This window comes from Podarcis muralis, chromosome 1 (genome assembly GCF_964188315.1).
Source record: "Podarcis muralis chromosome 1, rPodMur119.hap1.1, whole genome shotgun sequence".
Classification (NCBI taxonomy): Eukaryota; Metazoa; Chordata; class Lepidosauria; order Squamata; family Lacertidae; genus Podarcis; species Podarcis muralis.
In genome coordinates, this window is record NC_135655.1 from 94860463 (window position 1) to 94878993 (window position 18531).

The following is an 18531-nucleotide window of genomic DNA, read 5'->3' on the forward strand; positions in this document are numbered from 1 at the left end:
CTGCCTGCCTGCCTGCCTGCTCGCTGCCGAATTGCAGCTTTGTCCACTCAGCTACATCTTTATTTTTGATTTGCATACATTCTTCCATCTAAGCTACCCATTTTTGTTGCATTTTTACATCTGTTTAAGCATAAACTATATACTTTTAATCAAAAATGTGTATTAAAATAATTACCTTTTTTATTACACTCAAAACCAGCATGAAAACCATTAGATCCAAAAAGTTGAATGACTATAATGGGTTTAATAGAGCGGTGCTATTTTCCATAATGCCCTGCTAAGTCTTCAGATTTTCTATTATGATGGCGACATCATCATGAACTACATTTTCACTGCTTTGTCCTACTATGTTTGAGCTTCAAATAACTTCAGGCTTTTATTAACTCCGCTCATGAGTCCTATTCATCAGTTGGGCAGCTGTATTGCCTGATAGTGCAATAATCTCTCTCAGATGTATGAGTTGTTTTATTCCTTTTTATTCCAGTAATCAGTTCTGGGAGCATAATAAAACAAAGGTTTATTTCTTCTTTTCCTAGTAGTGCAGTTGTAAATTATCATCCATCAGCAATAAATGTGGCTATTTAATAAATAAAAAGTCCCTCTTGACTCTCATAAGGGACATAAGAGATAAAAATAAACACAATATTTATTAAAGCTAATGACAAAATGAGGGATTAGCAGAAGGCAGAGTGAGCAGGGAAGTTATTTGTATAGGTGAAAATGGGATAGCATTTTTTATTTTAAAAAATCTTACTTAGATGTTGCAAAATGGATATTCTATAAGCAATTTCTGTGAAAAATCACACCATTTCAATAATCTTATCATTCCTTTTTATTCATCTTTCAAATGCGACAAAGTTTTTTTGGGGGGAAATTGAAATAAAAATGGGAAATCTCCCTGTAATCCTTTAGTGGCGTAACGTAATGGTTAAGGGTATTAACTGGATGCCGCTGGTTATTGGCTCACCAACTAACTTACTGAAGGGCCTTAGTAAAATATATCCTACCTTTCAGAATAAAAATTATCTCAAAGCTGTGAAGTACAGAACAGAAAACTTCAATAAATTTCACATTAAAACTGTACACCACAGAATACTCTTCCTTCCTGGGAAGAACAAGGGATCTCAGTGTTTTCTGAAGAATGTTGCAGTTGTGTTCAATATTAAATATCTAAAAGGCATAGCTATGCAATTTTAATTCAGGTTTCACTAATAAAAGAGTTTTGTTTTAGCTTCAGTGCTGTTCCTGTTTTAATAAAATCATGAGCAGAGCCTGACAACAACTCAAAGTATTTCAACAATAAAAGATTCTGACCTTAATAACTGTGAAGCAGATACTTATTGAGACTCAACCCTATTCCCAGGTGTAGACTACTTCAGAGAAAAATAAACAATATCAATTGATATCAAAAACATATCAATATGACCAGAGACTGTATATGGGTTATTTCACACAATGGCCTGACTTTGGTAAGTACTTACTCAACAGGTTCTTTGTATCTCACAAGAGTAGATGGTTAAATTAACAATATCAGGATATTTATCAACACTTCTTTGTGAATGGTGACTGTAATTATTTTATACACATTTAACACAGTGGTCAATGTCTCCTTTTCTTGCATTTTGTTTCACTCTGGTCTCACTGCTCCCCCCCCCCCCCATTCTTCCTATATATTTATACATACCAGCCAGTTCAGAATGACATTTCATGCTTCTGGTGAAATGAATTTGAGTCTACACAAGCTTGTTCTGTATAAAATACAGAAATCTGTTTTTAGGATGCTACAAGACTCCTTATTATATTTATGCCACTGTTTCAATTAAAGGTATCCTCTACTCCCTGTCTGATTTCAGTAATGTACAATATGATATACAGTACCTGTGATATGAGAGGGATATATACAATAGCAAGTGTGACTTAACTTACCCCACCCCCAGATATTGTTGGACCACAAATCCCATCATCCCTGACCATTGGCCGTACTTTCTGGAGCTCATGGGAGTTGGAGCCAAAACAGTAGGCCAAAACAGTAAAATTAGATTTTAATAATTTATTAAATCTTAATAACAACTGAGTGGGAGATTAATAGCCAAAGTGGCCCTGCCAGAAAACATTCTGATGACCTGTGTCTTTGACTTAAGAAGGATGATTGTCTTCCTAAAGCAAAGGAGGGAAGCATAAATGAGGACTCAAGAAGTGGAGCAGAAGATCCCTGTTAGCAGTTTGGAAGCAAAGGTACCCCTGGGATCATTCCTATACTAGGGCTGACGCAACCATTAAGTGTTGTGAGGTTGCCATCTCAGCAGGTGGAAGCTCCCAAGCTCATGGCATAAGTGCTGATTTCAGGCAAGAATTTGCTGATTTCCAGTAAGATATTGCCCAAATCATGTGAGAACTTGTGGAGCATGTGAGATCTGGAAACTAAGCCTTATGAGGGGTGCTTGAAGGAGCTGTGTATGTATGTTTAGCCTGGAAAAGAGGAGACTGAGAGGAGATATGTTAGCCATTTTCAAATATCTTAAGGGCTGTCACATGGAAGAAGGAGCATGCTTATTTTCTCCTGCTCTGGAGGGTAGGACTCAAACCCATGGCTTCAAGTTACAAGAAAGGGGATTCTGACTAAACATTTGGAAAAACTTTCTGACAGTAAGAGCTGTTCAGCAGTGGAACAGACTCCCACGAGAGATGATGGACTCTCCTTCCTTGAAGGTTTTTAAACAGAGGTAAGATGGCCTTCTGTCATGGATGCTTTAGCTGAGATTCCTGCATTGCAGGCGGAGGGCTAGATGACCCTTAGGTCCCTTCCAACTCTATGATTCTATGATTTCTCCCAAAATCGGCAAGCTCTCATGTAAAACTGGTGCAACAATGACACCACTTCTTCAGAGGTGGCAGAGCAGGACAGCACTTAATTGTTTCACCTTGGGCAGTGAAATGGGGTGCACCGTCTCTGTGCTATACATACTGAATCTGGGGAGAAAGCCCTGGAAAATTAAGACTTCACAGATTGCTTAAGGTCTATAGGCCTATTGTTGAATTGGCAAGAGGAAGAGGGGAAAGACGCTGGCAGAAAAGGCGAAGAAAGGGATGGCCTACCCACTAAACCGCTTCTGGCGCAACGGAACACTGTGACAGAAACCAGAGTGCACAGAAACGCCGTTTACCTTCCCACCGCAGCAGTACCTATTTATCTACTTGCACTGGCATGCTTTCAAACTGCTAGGTTGGCAAGAACTGGGACAGAGCAATGGGAGCTCACCCCGTTGCGGGGATTCAAACCACTGATCTTCTGATCGGCAAGACCAAGAGGCTCTGTGGTTTAGACCACAGTGCCACCCACATCCCTAGGGGCCCGTGCATCTCTAATACATTGAGGTCAGAAGAATAGATTATTAGATGAAGGAAATTTTGCGAACAGTGGCAATCTACTCAACACATGATTGAGCATAAAGAGTACAGAGACTCATTAACATCATTAGTTTTAGCAGAAGATGATTCTGGTAAAGGATTTTACACTCGGAGGTACAAATCTCAGTGTTTATATTATATAGCATTACAGTAAAATGGCTTCCTATAAGATGGGCCACTGTGAATTCATTTAGCAGTTTCTAAAATATTATTGCATGCTTCAAAGATTAACAACATATTATGATTTTTGAAAAAAAACACTCTTTCATATTAGCTGCAGCAATTCTCCTGTGTTATAAAAGACTTAATAAAAAAATACTCTGGATTTTTTTGCCTTGTAAAATGAAAGAGTATAAGGCAATTAGCTGCTATCTATGGAAGGCTTTGAAATCATTTGCTCGACATACCATTCAAGTTACAATTTAGATTAGCAGGTTGTAAGTGATCATCTTATCCTGAAACATCTAGCGAAGAATGCACACTTTGATGGCTAAGACTGAGGAATAAAAATACAGCTATCAAAGCAGCTTCTCCCCACCCCACCCCTGCCCCACCCCCTGAGCACTGAAACTTTTTTTACTTACCACTGATGTGTCAATTGTTTTATGCTCAAGGAAACAAGCAATGGCGAAATGAAAGAATTATCTGCCTGCCTTGTGCATTGCAGCTGCCTTGGAAGCCAGAGGGCAAAGGCGTTTATATATGAGATAAGCTCATTCAGTAGAACAAATTAATGCTGGATTGTGAATTAAATGGCATGTCTTCGGACAGCTAATTAGCTTTGTGCTGCTCAATTAAGCTTTGAAAGGACATGTTGTGTTTCTTGATGGAAAGGGAAACATTTCAAGGCTGTTTCAAATTCTCAGTGTTTTTCCTCTTTGGAAAAAGCAGGAGGGGAATAGACCCAGAAACATCTTACAGAAAAACAGATCTTGCAGCATTAGCTCCCGTTTGCTATAATCTAAACTACAAAGGTTCTGTAAGCCAGAAAGCAAAAAAGGGAAAGTCTACTTAGTCACAAATACTTCTATAAAACTTTGATCTCGGGCCAAAGCATTTAAGACATGGAAAGCGGAGAAGCAGGAGTCCTAATTTCTTAACATTTGTGACATTATATTCTCAACATAGAAATAGCAGCCCTGATCCTACAAACCTACAGCAATCTCAGGGCACACAAGCCGGTTATAGGATGAAGATTTTCTCTCTAGCTTTTGATGTGCCGCTCTAACTGGATGGAGTTACTTATCATGCTTCCCAGCGCAGCTCAAGGGCACTACACAAAAGGTGGAAATATTTCCACATTTGGTTTTCTTGAGCAAGATTGCAAAGGGCAAGATTGACACTTGATAACGAAATGTTGTCAACAAACTCAGTCTATCAAGAAACTCCAGAGGAACACAAAGTGATAGACAAGGGGTGGGAGGGACTTATTCACACAATGGCTCACCGAAAGCCAATGGAAGTGATTGTCCTTTTCACTGATTCATTTACCACAAGCTGCTGTTGTGCACCCCCACCAAACACGCTCCTCAGAACAGGCTGAATGGTGTGCGCAGCCACTCATAACAAATTAGTCAGATGATCTCTTGGCTGTAACCACTGGAAGAAGATCTAAGCAGCTGACATGAGACTCATAGTCATGCATCCCCACAATCTCGACTAAACTTGGTTCAAAATATGTTACAATCTGCATTTACTAGAAGGAACAGGAGATGAGTAGCATACGCGGATCCATAACTATACAGCAGGGCTTTTTCAGGGGGAACTCGCCGGAACTCAGTTCTGGCACCTCTCAGGTGAGTTCCAGCATCTCTCAGGTGGGTGCCATTGCCATTCTAAGATAAAGAGAGAGGTATTCATGGTGAGTTCCTGCACCTATTTTTCTAGAAAAACAGCACTGCTATGCAGGTATATAGGTGTACATATTCTGTGTATTTTAATAATTTAATGCATCAGCTATAGAAGACTGATTACAGAAAGATGGAAACCTGGTATTTATCTACTTTTTCAGAAATACCCTCCCCCTACACACACACACACACACACACACACCTTTCATCACATGGTGTGATCCATGGAAATCATGGGGAAATTACAATACAAAATTACCACTGTTTTCTAGCAGGGTTGCAAATGTAGCTTTAATGAAAGCAATTAACACAGAATTGGACACTAAATTTCTGTTAGAATCCACTAGATTTCCAGAAGTGGCTTTTATAGTGTGTGAAAGGTCACAAAAAGCACATAAATTTATCAGGTAAGCAAATATGGGGGAAATGGTATAAAGTGCTGTCTCAATGCAGCCAAAGACATTTAATCCACATTCACTATGTCTTTGGCTGGATTGGACTCTCTTTCCACGGAGGTTTGTAAGCAAAAGTTGGATGGCCATCTGTCATGGATGCTTTTGCTAATGCATTGTACTGGGTTGGAGTATAAGACTCTTGGGGTCTCTTCCAGCTCTACAATTCTATCATTCTATGATTGATTTAAAGTATTTCTTAACTGCCGGTTAACAAAAGATGCCAGGGAGGGTGTCCAAAAGTGTGAATAAACAGTAATCCATGCCCAACATGGAAATGCAGTTTGAAAACCAACAAAGAAATGTAATAAAATACAATAACAGGCAAGCAAATAAAAACAAAAGCAAACAAAAAAGCTGCATCGGGAAAATAAAAAATAATTGAATATCTAAAATACCTATATCTAAAATGCTTAAATGCCTTTGCAAATAGAAAAGTCTTCATCCGGAGTGGAAAAGCTTGTAATGTTGGAGCCAAGCATGCCTCCTTAGGGATTTGTAAACTGTTCCTGCTGCACCAGTATTCATGGGTATCAGCTCTAGCTGGACTATATTGGTTCCACTAATTTCTTAGTTCAGTTTTATTGCTGAGTAATTTGCTGCAGCTCAGGGTGGTGGGGGACCATGAACAAAAGAGCTTAATGCCTTCAAATGAAATCAAGATAGCCATACTGAGAATATAAACAACCACTTAATCTAGGAAATCAGCAAGCGGGCAGCCTTATACTAAAGCACCGTGGTAATGATGATTCAATTCTTTTGACTGCTGTTGCAAAAATGGCCACAGCCGCAAGAGGGAGGTATGAGCAAACCAGAAGGTTTGAAGACAATACAATAAATCTTCAGGGGCAGAGAAAAACCCTGGGGGTGAAACCCTCCAAAACAGCCAAATGAGGACTGTACATGCCCAGTGTCAACAGACCCCAGCCTACCCTGGCATTAAGAACTCCTGGAGAGTCCCTGCTCCAAGTACTGCTTTAGTAAAGATACACAAGGAGAGGGTGTTTCCCATGGTGCCAACTAGACTTTGGAATGCCCTCCTTCAGCGCTGACATTATAAGCTTCTTGGCACCTGCAAAGCCCCTCCTATTTGCATTTGGATTGTAAATGCATTTCTTAAACGGTGCTTCATTCTGTTTCTATCTGTTTTGCCTTCTTGTATTTTGCTATGTTTACTTGCTGGTTTTAAACAGTAGCTTTAGGTTGTGCGTATTTTATTCACATTTTTGTACACCATCCTAGCATCTTTTGATGGAGGGTGGTAAATAAATGTTTAAATAAATGCTCACTTGACTATTGGGAGAAAGCCTGAAAGCTAGCTGGAGGGGGAATGGAATGGGTGGGAGAGGAGGAAAAGAGCCATAGACATATATAAAAAGCCCTGAGATAACCACCTCGTTGTATGAATAGTTCATGACTCTGTTCATATTATATATATTTATCCAGGGATAGAAGTGAGAGCTGCCCATAGAAATCAGCTGGAATCTGGCACCCAATTTCCTAAAATTCTCCAGAAATTGGAGGGAGGGGGAACAAAACAAAACAGTGGGCTGGGGACCACCAGTGGGCCTCAGTGCACTTTCAGGTGGACCTCAGTGCCAAAACCTGCCCAGTACCCACCCACTTACCAATGCCTACTCCTGGCCATGCTATAGCCTTTTAGCTGGACTGATGGCAGCATCAGAATCTGCCCTCATGCTGAGTAAGGGACACAGGGAGGAAAACAGTTGGGTGGAGGAAGGGAGGGTAAAAGAGCCATGGGACCTATAAAGATTAATGGACCTGACTAACTTACTTAAATGCATTAATTTTAATTGGTTTGCCCTAAGTAGGGCTAGGACTGGATAAATCCCATGGGAAGGGATTTGGGTCCTGGAGGCTTTAGATTACTGAATACTGTCCAACAGCGGTGGGATGGAGCAGAAGGGCTTCTCTTGGCACTTCTTTCAAGGTTATCAATCTATTAAAGTCACTCCCCAAGATTCTTCTTGTTTGAATCTTGCATACAGGGTGAATCAAAGCTACCATCTCTGCCTTGGAGATGTTCCTGCATTGTGAAGGAAATATGTGCTTGCATTATTCTGAGGCTGCAGGGGAAGGAATCTCCCAAATATGCCGTGTTTTGAATGTTACTTCGCTTTATTCAGTGGCTTTAATAAAAAAAAGGGTCTCAAGCTTCAGAAAATAAAGGTCTCATATCATTACTGCATTACAGCTTCCTAACATATGGCTATGATAAGCCATCAAGCTACACAGGGGCAAAAAAGAGAGAGACTTGGATTTGCAAATGAATAAAGAGCTGAGGAGAATAATATAGACTTCAATCTCCATTTGTAACAATACCGTTGAATTTTTAAAATTATGAGCAGATGATTCATAATACCATGAAAGCTTAACCATTTTCAGAAGACATGGTCAGTTTATACAAAAGGATTGGTTTTACCTAATGGTAATTTCCAAGGATAAATGCCTACCAGGGAAACAACGGATGACATATTAATTATAGCCCACATACATCAAATACCTAATATGCAATTCTTTAAACTCTTTTATCTATATGGCCATCCAGAAAACTTGCAACTCACTTGTCAGCAGCAAAATTCATCCCTGCAGAAAGCTGGGGAGCAAGTTCAGTTTAGGAGACACAGAAAATAAATCCAGCCACCAGATAAGGCAATTTGGGAGAAGAAAACAATCGGGGCATTGTCTCCAAGGAAGTTTCCTAGCTGCAAAGAGCCACCCGCTCCAATTTTGCTAGGGAGCATAAATATACAGAAGCCGTTTTTCACAGTTAGGGCTTCTCCACATTTGAGCATAAATAAGTTCAGAATAACCTACTCCCATCTAAGCATATGTATGGTTGCAGCCTAATTATTAAAAATAGCACGAAGACTTGCAAATGTCGCTCAGCAGTGTTCCCTGCCAATATTCATGGCTTAAATCAGGTGTGAGGAACCTTTTGACCTCCAGATATTGCTGAACTGCCACTCCCACCATCCCTGGCCATTGGCCATGCTTGCTGTGGTTGATGGTGGTTGTAGTTCAACAACAACTGGAAAGCCAAAAGTTCCCCATCCCTGGCTTAAGTGAAAACAGCATCTGCTTTACTCACAGAAACATAGCTCGCTCTATACAGAATGAAAAACATCACCATACAGAAATAAACCAGAAACAGCAATTGCTTTGCAGAAGCTGCTATAAGTTATCACCCATAAATAGACAAGAGCGAAGCCAGCTAAAAGTGTCCACGGATCTTTTCTCAATCAAGGCTTGTTTCAATGGTTGTTGTTGTTTAGTCGGTTAGTCGTGTCCGACTCTTCGTGACCCCATGGACCAGAGCACACCAGGCACTTCTGTCTTCCACTGCCTCCCGCAGTTTGGTCAAACTCATGGATAGGTTTGATCTTCTTGCAGTCCATGGGACTCTCAAGAGTCTCCTCCAGCACCATAATTCAAATATTTTAAAGGTAGCAAGTCCCAAAATCTTTGGTAGGATTTCGGCTCCAAATGCTCACATCCACCATTATCGAGATGGCACCACCACTTAACTTCATGGGCCAAACCTGGTTAGTTCTTCCCAGCTGCTAATAAAACAAAATTATGTGTCATCCTTCCTCAGGGGTTCCAGGGTTAGTCTTGTGTTTGTTAACAGGCTTTTCGGGGAATCAGCACAAAGATAGCTCCACTTTCTGTTTCCTGAGTGAGCAGCCTTGGCTGCAGCAGCCATGCACATATCTTCCTGTGCTTTTGCAAGATGTTAGAAAGTAGGGAAGAGGCAGTAATGTATGATCTGCTGAAATCTGCAAACAAACTGTGGTTGCTTTCTTTTTTCTTTTAGCGGGTTTGGAGGCAGCGTGTTGCTGGAAATTACAAGTGGGAAGAGCATCATTCTACTCAGGTCCTGTTGTGGGCTTCCCATAGGCATCTTGTTGGCCACTGTGAGAACAGGATGCCTGGACTAGATGGGCCTTTATGATCCAGCAGGGGTTTTCTTCTGTTCTTACAAGCTAATTTTCACTAATTATCATTTCAAAATAATGTTTTAATGTTGTTTAATGTTGTTTTTCATTTCCATCCACCACAGGATATTTATGACTACTGAATATTTGCCTGTCTGCTTTGGGCTGGAGTTGAATTGCAGCTGTTTCTTATTTTGTTGGTTCCACAATAATTTTACTGTAAACTTTTCCAAAGTGAAGTTACAGATAGGTAGCCGTGTTGGTCTGCCATAGTCAAAACAAAGAAAATTCCTTCCAGTAGCACCTTAAAGACCAACTAAGTTAGTTCTTGGTATGAGCTTTCGTGTGCATGCACACTTCTTCAGATACACAGATACACTTCTTCAGTGTGTATCTGAAGAAGTGTGCATGCACACGAAAGCTCATACCAAGAACTAACTTAGTTGGTCTTTAAGGTGCTACTGGAAGGAATTTTCTTTGTTTTCCAAAGTGAGTTTGTCGTGGTGAGCCTTCTTACAATCTTTTCCTGCAATGGAACCCTGCCTGCCATGAAAATGCAGCAATCCAGGGCCAGGGAAACCGACCCAGACACCAATTTGTCTTTTGCACGAATTGGCCCCATAAGATTAAAGAGGGCAAGGAAAGACACAAAACATCCTTGACTTCATCATCTCATCCAAAGCCATTGCTTCGTCATTAAGAGTAATGATACTTTCACATCCTTGAAGCGGGCTTTATAGAGCTGATATAATAAATTAGCTGCTTCGTACAGCACTCTCTCGAATGACTTGACCTAATTTAATGGCCTTTTAAACTAATCACCCAGAAGGATTATACTAGAAACACATGTAGATCTACGCAAAATGTGGACAAAAAGTGTAGACCTGTCAAGGGAGGGGAAAATCTGTTTATGTATTATACTCCTGCGTGTCCCTCCACTCCTCTATATCCCATTCCCTTCTGTTACTTCAAAGCTGGATTTTCAGATTCATAAAAAGGTAAATGTACCCCTGCCCGTACGGGCCAGTCATGTCTGATTCTAGGGTTGCGCGCTCATCTCGCTCAAGAGGCCGGGAGCCAGCGCTGACCGGAGACACTTCCGGGTCACGTGGCCAGCGTGACTAAGCGGCATCTGGCGAGCCGGCGCCGCACACGGAAACGCCGTTTACCTTCCCGCTATAAAGCGGTACCTATTTATCTACTTGCACTTAGGGGTGCTTTCGAACTGCTAGGTGGGCAGGAGCTGGGACTGAACGACGGGAGCTCACCCCGCCGCGGGGATTCGAACTGCCGACCTTGCGATCAGCAAGTCCTAGGCACTGAGGTTTTACCCACAGCGCCACCCGCGGGAAGGTAAAGCGTGATTCATATACATGCTTTATTTCCTATACATACAGTTTATTTCCTATGAGTGCTTTTTTTGTGTTGTGTTCACATACCCTCCAACATTTATCCAATGAAAATAGGGGCCTAAGGAAAAGTGAGACATTCCAGGATCTGGCTTCTGTAAATTTAAGACTGTCCCTGGAAAATAGTGACAGTTGGAGGGACTGTGTTCAGAGCCAGCCATACCATTAGACAGAGTGAAACAGTAGGTGCTGGGGGTCAGCAGCAGCCTCCAGCTGTTCCTCCATTCCCTTCTGTTGCTGACATATGACCTAATCTGGCCTGTTGCCTCAGGTGTGGTAGAGGGTGTTATGCCATCACCAGTGTTGATATAACATTCAACTGCCAAGCCACTCTTCTTCTTTATGTGATGAAGGGAGGACACACCATCTCGTCCTTCATTTCAGGTGGCAAAATGTATTGGGCCAGCCTTGGCTGCGTTATTAGGGATTTCACACTTGAGTTTTCAGTTCAAATACAAAAATGTCACCTTTATCTTATCACAGATAGATACAGATCACACCTAAGATGTACCGATAATAAGCAAAAGTGATTGATGTCCTGCAAGCCACACTAGGCCTCACTACACATGATCTGGGCATTCTGGAGTATCACAGGGTCAATGACATCATTGGTACATTTATTTCTTGGGTGCTTCAAAGTACTTATGGGAAAACTCTACATGTTCTCTTCATAACCATTGAGAAAGCACTTTATCTTGCTCCATTCATTTGAATGAAGCATCACACTTTGATGCCTTTGAACAGTTATAATTTTCCAGAGGCTGCAGTAGCTGCTTAAGCATTAACAGCAAGGCGCCATCAGGTAGTAAAATCAGAACATTAGATTTTAATTGGGTGAAGTCATTTACACAGAAATAACAAGAATCAAGGCAGAGATGTCAACAACACATTTTCATAAACCTTTAAACAGCTGGTGACACAACAGGAGTGAGCTTTCTCAACGCTTATAGTTTTCAGAGATTTCTATTGTATTTTAACTAAACAGAGCTACTACTATATTTTTTTTCTTATTTTCTGTTGTTTCAAACCTTGCCTTGTTTATTTATTAGATTAATTTATATTTTTCCTTTTCTCTAAGGAATTCCAGGAGGTCTTTGTGAGGATTATTCAACTTTAGTCTCACAACAGCTTGTGAGGTAGATTAGGCCCAAGCTCTTAGTGCCCAAGATCATTAGATGAGTTCCACAGCTAAATAGTTCATGTCTCTCCAGTTCAGGTGCAATACTTAATCCAGTATGGCACACTCAAATGGGTGAGAGGCAATCTTAGACTCTTAAGTCAGTGCCAGATAGCAAACCAGTTGTAATGTGAAACTCAGCCTATAATGGTTTTGCGCCTCTTCTTTTGACAGCTGTCTAGAGAGTCACTGTCAATCTGTGTAGTAGACCATTCTGAGACAGGTGGGCCAATGGTCTGTCTGTTTTCAACCTTGGGTCACAAGATGTTGCAACTCCTATCATTCCTAGCCAGCCTGGCTAGTGGTCAGGGATGATAGGAGTTGTAGTTCAGGAACATCTGGGGATCCAAGGTTGAGAAAGTCTGGTCTAAAGGATAAAACAGGTTCTTCCTATCCAAGATGTAGCCACTGTGAATTGAACAAAGGTCCTTAGTCTTTAAACAGTATCCCTTTGGGGACTTTTCCTAAGACAATTTGGAGTGAGATGGTGGACTTAATGGGAAGTCTTATCTCCCACATTTGTGCAAGAAATCAATCTCTGTAGAATTATGGATGCAGAAAGAACCCAAAATATTCATTTGTCATATCTGCACATACTCTTATACGGGGCAGATTTTCTTCAAATGTAAGGGAGTTGTTCTGTTTCTGGTCTGCCAACAATAGCTAAACAACAACAGCATACAACTAGCTTTGATACAAGCAACTCTCTTTGTCTCTGATCATCTGTTCTGATCGCAAAGAACTCAGCTTGTGTAATATACACCAGCAACAGAAACTGTTGTGTGCACATGTGCCAATCAAACAAATTTGTGTCAGGCTTGTGCCATTTCAAGATGGCACTGCATGTGGAAGCTGGGTCCGTGTCACACAGGAAGACTTAAGGCACTTGCACACCTCACATTCTAGGTGTTGGCACCATTATTTCATTGTACATCAAACATCAAAGGAGGGAAGATGTATTAGCAGATGTGTTTGACAGCCCCATCATTGCAGGCACATCTTTAGGACATACAAATAAGACAACAACCTGTCTGGGCATCCTAAAGTGTCACCTGCTCTTTATGCTGCCTCTCTTCATGCTTTCCTGATATTTCTGTATTACCAAGTGAGTCATGTGATGTCACATCAGATAAGGGATGTTACTAATGTATATAATGACTGAGAGAGGTGACAGTTAAGCACAGTTTGGAGCCAGCCTTCTTCACCCATGTATGAAAGTGGTCAGCAAATGTAAAGCACATAATTCATAGGAATACCTTCTAATTTTCCCAGCAGGCAAGTCAGAGAAAATGGTACTATTTAGTTGTTACTATTACAAAAAAGGGGGACCTTATCATGAATTGAATGATTTATATTGTCTATGTTGTTGCTGTTGTTGTTTAGTCGTTTAGTCGTGTCTGACTCTTCATGACCCTATAGACCAGAGCACGCCAGGCCCTCCTGTCTTCCACTGCAGTTTGGTCAAACTCATGTTAGTAGCTTCAAGAACACTATAGTATATTGTAGTATATTGTCTATACTACAATGCAAAAGGAGTTATTCAGTACCACCCTTGAACAATGGCAAGGAAAAATCATGTGTTTTTGGGAACATGAATCAAATGTATTATATGTTCTCCCTCCCATTTTATTCTCCAAAAACATCTGCAAAGTGGGTTGGCCTAGGCACCCAAGTTCAGCTTCCTGGCCAAGTGATGATTATGAACCTGAGTTTGCATCTAGTTGAACCCTCTAACTACCACAGTTGCTAAAACTGGGCCCTCCAGATGTTACTGAACTTTAACTCCCATCATTCTCCATTCCCCTCATAGAGGTACAATTTGCAGAGCACCACACACACACACACACACAGAGAGAGAGAGAGAGAGAGAGAGAGAGAGAGAGAGAATCAGAAGGAAGGCAGGAAATCTGTCTCAGAATAAATCCCCTCAGAAACATAACATGCCACAGAGTTTTTACATCAGGGAATAAAATAAAATGTTCTGTGGTGGGGAAACACCCACAACAATCTGACAGAAATCAGATTGATTTCTGAGTAAGGTGTTGCTATAATATTTCAAATGCAATTTGGTATCAAGCAACACCCACTTAGTGTAGCATAAAAATACTCCAAATGCACTAGCAAGCTAGAAATAATCGATCTTCTTCACAACTGTTAATGGTTCAACAAACCCAAAAGAAAATGTTGGCACTATCTCCTATTTGCCAACAACCAGTTTTCCTGTTTTATAGGAAACAGGTTTTATAGGAAACTACCGTAACTACATAGGGATGCGGGTGGCGCTGTGGGTAAAAGCCTCAGCGCCTAGGGCTTGCCGATCGAAAGGTCGGCGGTTCGAATCCCCACGGCGGGGTGCGCTCCCGTTGCTCGGTCCCAGCGCCTGCCAACCTAGCAGTTCGAAAGCACCCCCGGGTGCAAGTAGATAAATAGGGACCGCTCTGGCGGGAAGTAAACGGCGTTTCCGTGTGCTGCGCTGGCTTGCCAGATGCAGCTTTGTCACGCTGGCCACGTGACCCGGAAGTGTCTCCGGACAGCGCTGGCCTCTGGCCTCTTAAGTGAGATGGGCGCACAACCCTAGAGTCTGTCAAGACTGGGCCGTATGGGCAGGGGTACCTTTACCTTTACCGTAACTACTGATAGCAAGCCTGCTGTCCATGTGCCCTTCATCAGCATGGGTTACATATAGATTTGACAACTTCATAATAAGAGAAAAGCCCATATTACAAAAAGAAATTGTCTCCCAACTTTATTCATGTGCTTAAAAAATGCTACAGCGTGGGGAAATGCAAGATTTCCAGGAATTCCCAAACTATCTTCAGGTGTTCATGTTAAGTAAACATGTGAGGACAGCAGCTGGGTGACGATGCAAATTTAGACCTCCATTTCTGATTCAGTTGTCCTCCAAAAATTGGAAGGCAAACTTCTGAAGATGAGATCCTCTAATACTCATGGAGGTTCCCAGCACATTTTAGAAAACCTAGGAAGCTTCCTGCTTCAGAAGTTCACCCTCCAACTCAGAGAAGGGGATACAAATAATGATGGAAAGGAGCCAGTGTTCTCATCCCCACTTCACATGTTTACTTAAGATGTCTGCCCTCCAACTCTGAGAGGGTGACTGGAGACGAGCTAGTAGTAAGGGAAGGAACACATTTGCCCCCTCAAAAATATAACACCTGAAGAAAGTTCCTCATAACACAATTTCAACATTACCTGTTTTTGACAGGAAGGCACTGTATAAACAGGGTTTCAGAAGGATAAAACAATAACCCTTCACAATCCCTTTTAAACGAATGAACACCAAAGGGTCAATGGTACCTAACTGGCAAGGGAAGCCAGCACCATACCCAGAGAACAACACTTTCAGACACACACACACCCCTCCAGGTCCCCACAATGGGTTTGGGAGCAAAGGGTGTGGTAACATTGCACCCTCTCCTTTTCAATTCTGAGACCATTGCAGAAACTTGCCTTTGGCTCAAGGGGAGAACGTGGCATGCCAAATCCAAAGAGCTCTGCCTCTCACAATTAGTTTGGTGTGAGAGAGAAAGCTAACTTCGCCCTGCCCACAAAAAAAGACATCCAAAATCCATACCGTTTGGGGTTTTACCAGGTTGCTTCTTGTTTACCTTCATCTAGCAAACTTCAAGCCCTTATCAGTGTCAGAGCACCTGTGTGCACTGTTTTCTGTGCTGTCATTGTGTTTTTTCCCCCTTTTAGTGAGTGGGCATTACGTAGTTGATGGTTAATGAGAGTTTAGTGTCCCTTGCTGTTTGGAGGAAAAAGTAGAGAGAGACTGTACCGTGGATGAAGGCCCTCTCCTCCACCACCACCTCTACCACATTTTCCACCTGTGTATGCTGTGTGGAGGGGGAATTGGAAGTCTTTTGGAAATGCAGGACACTGTGCCTTTGAAACATGGAGTATATATTTCACAAAAAGCACATGCTCATTTAACCAGACAGGGTGCTTGGTATTAGCACTGCTGCCTGCTTCAGAAGCTAAGATTGCATCCATGAATTATCAATAAATCAATGTAATCCATCCCATTTGCTAACTTCTATGAGATTCCTCTGTTCCTCTTCATGAGATGAATATGTAGCCCACTTGCTCATTTTGAGGACAATCTATTATTTCTGCAATTGGCAGTGACATTAATCCTGAAAAAAGTACTACCTTGAGTAAATAATGATCAAATGATAGACTAGGAAACTGTTTGCTGTGCTCAGCATTTCCGTAAAATAATGAAAATTGCTCAGCTAAACCATACAGCTATTAAAACAAATTCGCAGTTGAATATGGTCAAGAAGAATATACTTTGCAAAGCCTGAGTGCTGCAGCTTTGACAAATGTATAATACTTTGGAAGTTCAGAGTGTTGCTGCCATATTGATCCCAAAGGAGCTAATACACATAACTAGAACTGCTGATGTATTTCATTGGACGTATCTATGAATGTAGGGAGAAAATAATACATTTTCGTAGAACACAGACATCAAGCTGATGATGAAGCTGAACAGCAAATTGATGTCTTGCGTCAGGAGTAGCCATTGTGGGGCTTTAAAGATGTTGCTGAACTACACCTCCCATCGATCCCAGCCAGCACAGTCAGCCATGATGGGAGTTGCAGTCCAAACATATCTAGAGTTCCATAGGTTCCTCACTCTTGAATTAGACGGATGTGATTGACCTGAGGTCTATCAAAACCTGAAGTGTTTCTCCCCAGAAGGTTTCACAGGACAAAAAATACAGTCATACCTCGGGTTGAATATGCTTCATGTTGAGCACGTTTGAGTTGCGCTCCATGGCAACCCAGAAGTAACGGAACGCATTACTTCCGGGTTTCACCGCTCACGCATGCGCAGGTGCTCAAAATGACGTCACGCCCATGCGCAGAAGCAGCGAAAAACAACGCGCGCGTGCACAGACGTGCCATCACTAGTTATGTTTGCTTCTGGATGCGAACGGAGCTCCAGAACGGATCCCGTTCGCATCCGGAAGTACCACTGTAGTGGTGTTCTAAATTTACACACATTTATTATTATTATTATTATTATTATTATTATTATTATTATTATTATTCCCCAAACCTGCCAGATTTCATTGTTTGAATTACAGGTGGGTATTAGGCATCTGTTATATTCTTTTGTGGGCTTTGTTTTATTCCCCCCACCCCTTTTATCACTTAATGTAGATGAGTGGCATTCAAGCCAAATTCTTTCTTCCTTTGTGGGAAAATGTTAATGGGAATATGTCCCTTGAATAAAATTCTAGTGATGCCCCCACACCATGTTTTACTTGCAAGCTGCAAGGAATGGATAGATTGAATTTTCCATGATGTAGAACTGGTTTCGAATATTGAATTAACCATGCTGCAAATGCTGCCCCAGGCCGTGAAGCATCTCCGCGTGATTTATGGAATTGTTCAAAGGGCCTGCAAGCGCTGGGCAAGCCTCCAGTTTTCGAACAGGAGGGAATAAGAGAAAAGGGGAAAGGGGGGAGAAGGAAGGAGGAGTTGAGCCAATAAGTTTCAGCAACATTTACAAAATGAGACACGGGTGATTGGACTACCACAAAGTGATCCCTCCCCCAGTGTGCTGTGAAGCAATGGTAGAACCAAGATGGATGGGGGCCCTGCTTATTCCTAATAGCTGGAGTCAATCGACCGCCAAAGCATCTTTTGGCTGAAATTTGAAATACTTTTACTAGGGACTAAGTCCTATTGAAAACAGTATGGCACATTCCTGAATAGGATTGTACTGCATATTCTTTAGATATTCTGGATCTCTTTCTGAGGCTGCATTCAGATGGGGGGGTGTTATTGCATTAGTTATAAATGTTAGTGCGTCTGTCCTGATAAAACTATGGCATTTTGATTGCTATAAATTTTAAGCAGTGGACAAAAACTATATGCTAGGATACTACCCCAAATTTCATCATGTTAGTGGTGGGGTGATCATGAATGTTGTGGAGAAATTGCAACCCAGAACTTCCATGATTTCCACAGTTAACGCAAATGGATTCTTTTCTGCAAAAACATGAGCACTAAACTTCTGCTGGATTCCATTAGATTTCCAGAATGGCTTTCATGTCATGTGAAAAGTCATATAAAATGCAAAAATTGACAGGTAACATTGAGAAGATGGGGGGTGGAGGGTCATCTGAATGCAGCCTAAGTATGGAAATGTCTTATAGCTGCAACTTCTCAGAATTTTGCAATGCAGTTCTCAAGACAAGCAATGTGTGACACACAGAGAGAGACCCTGCATATTTTAGGGTA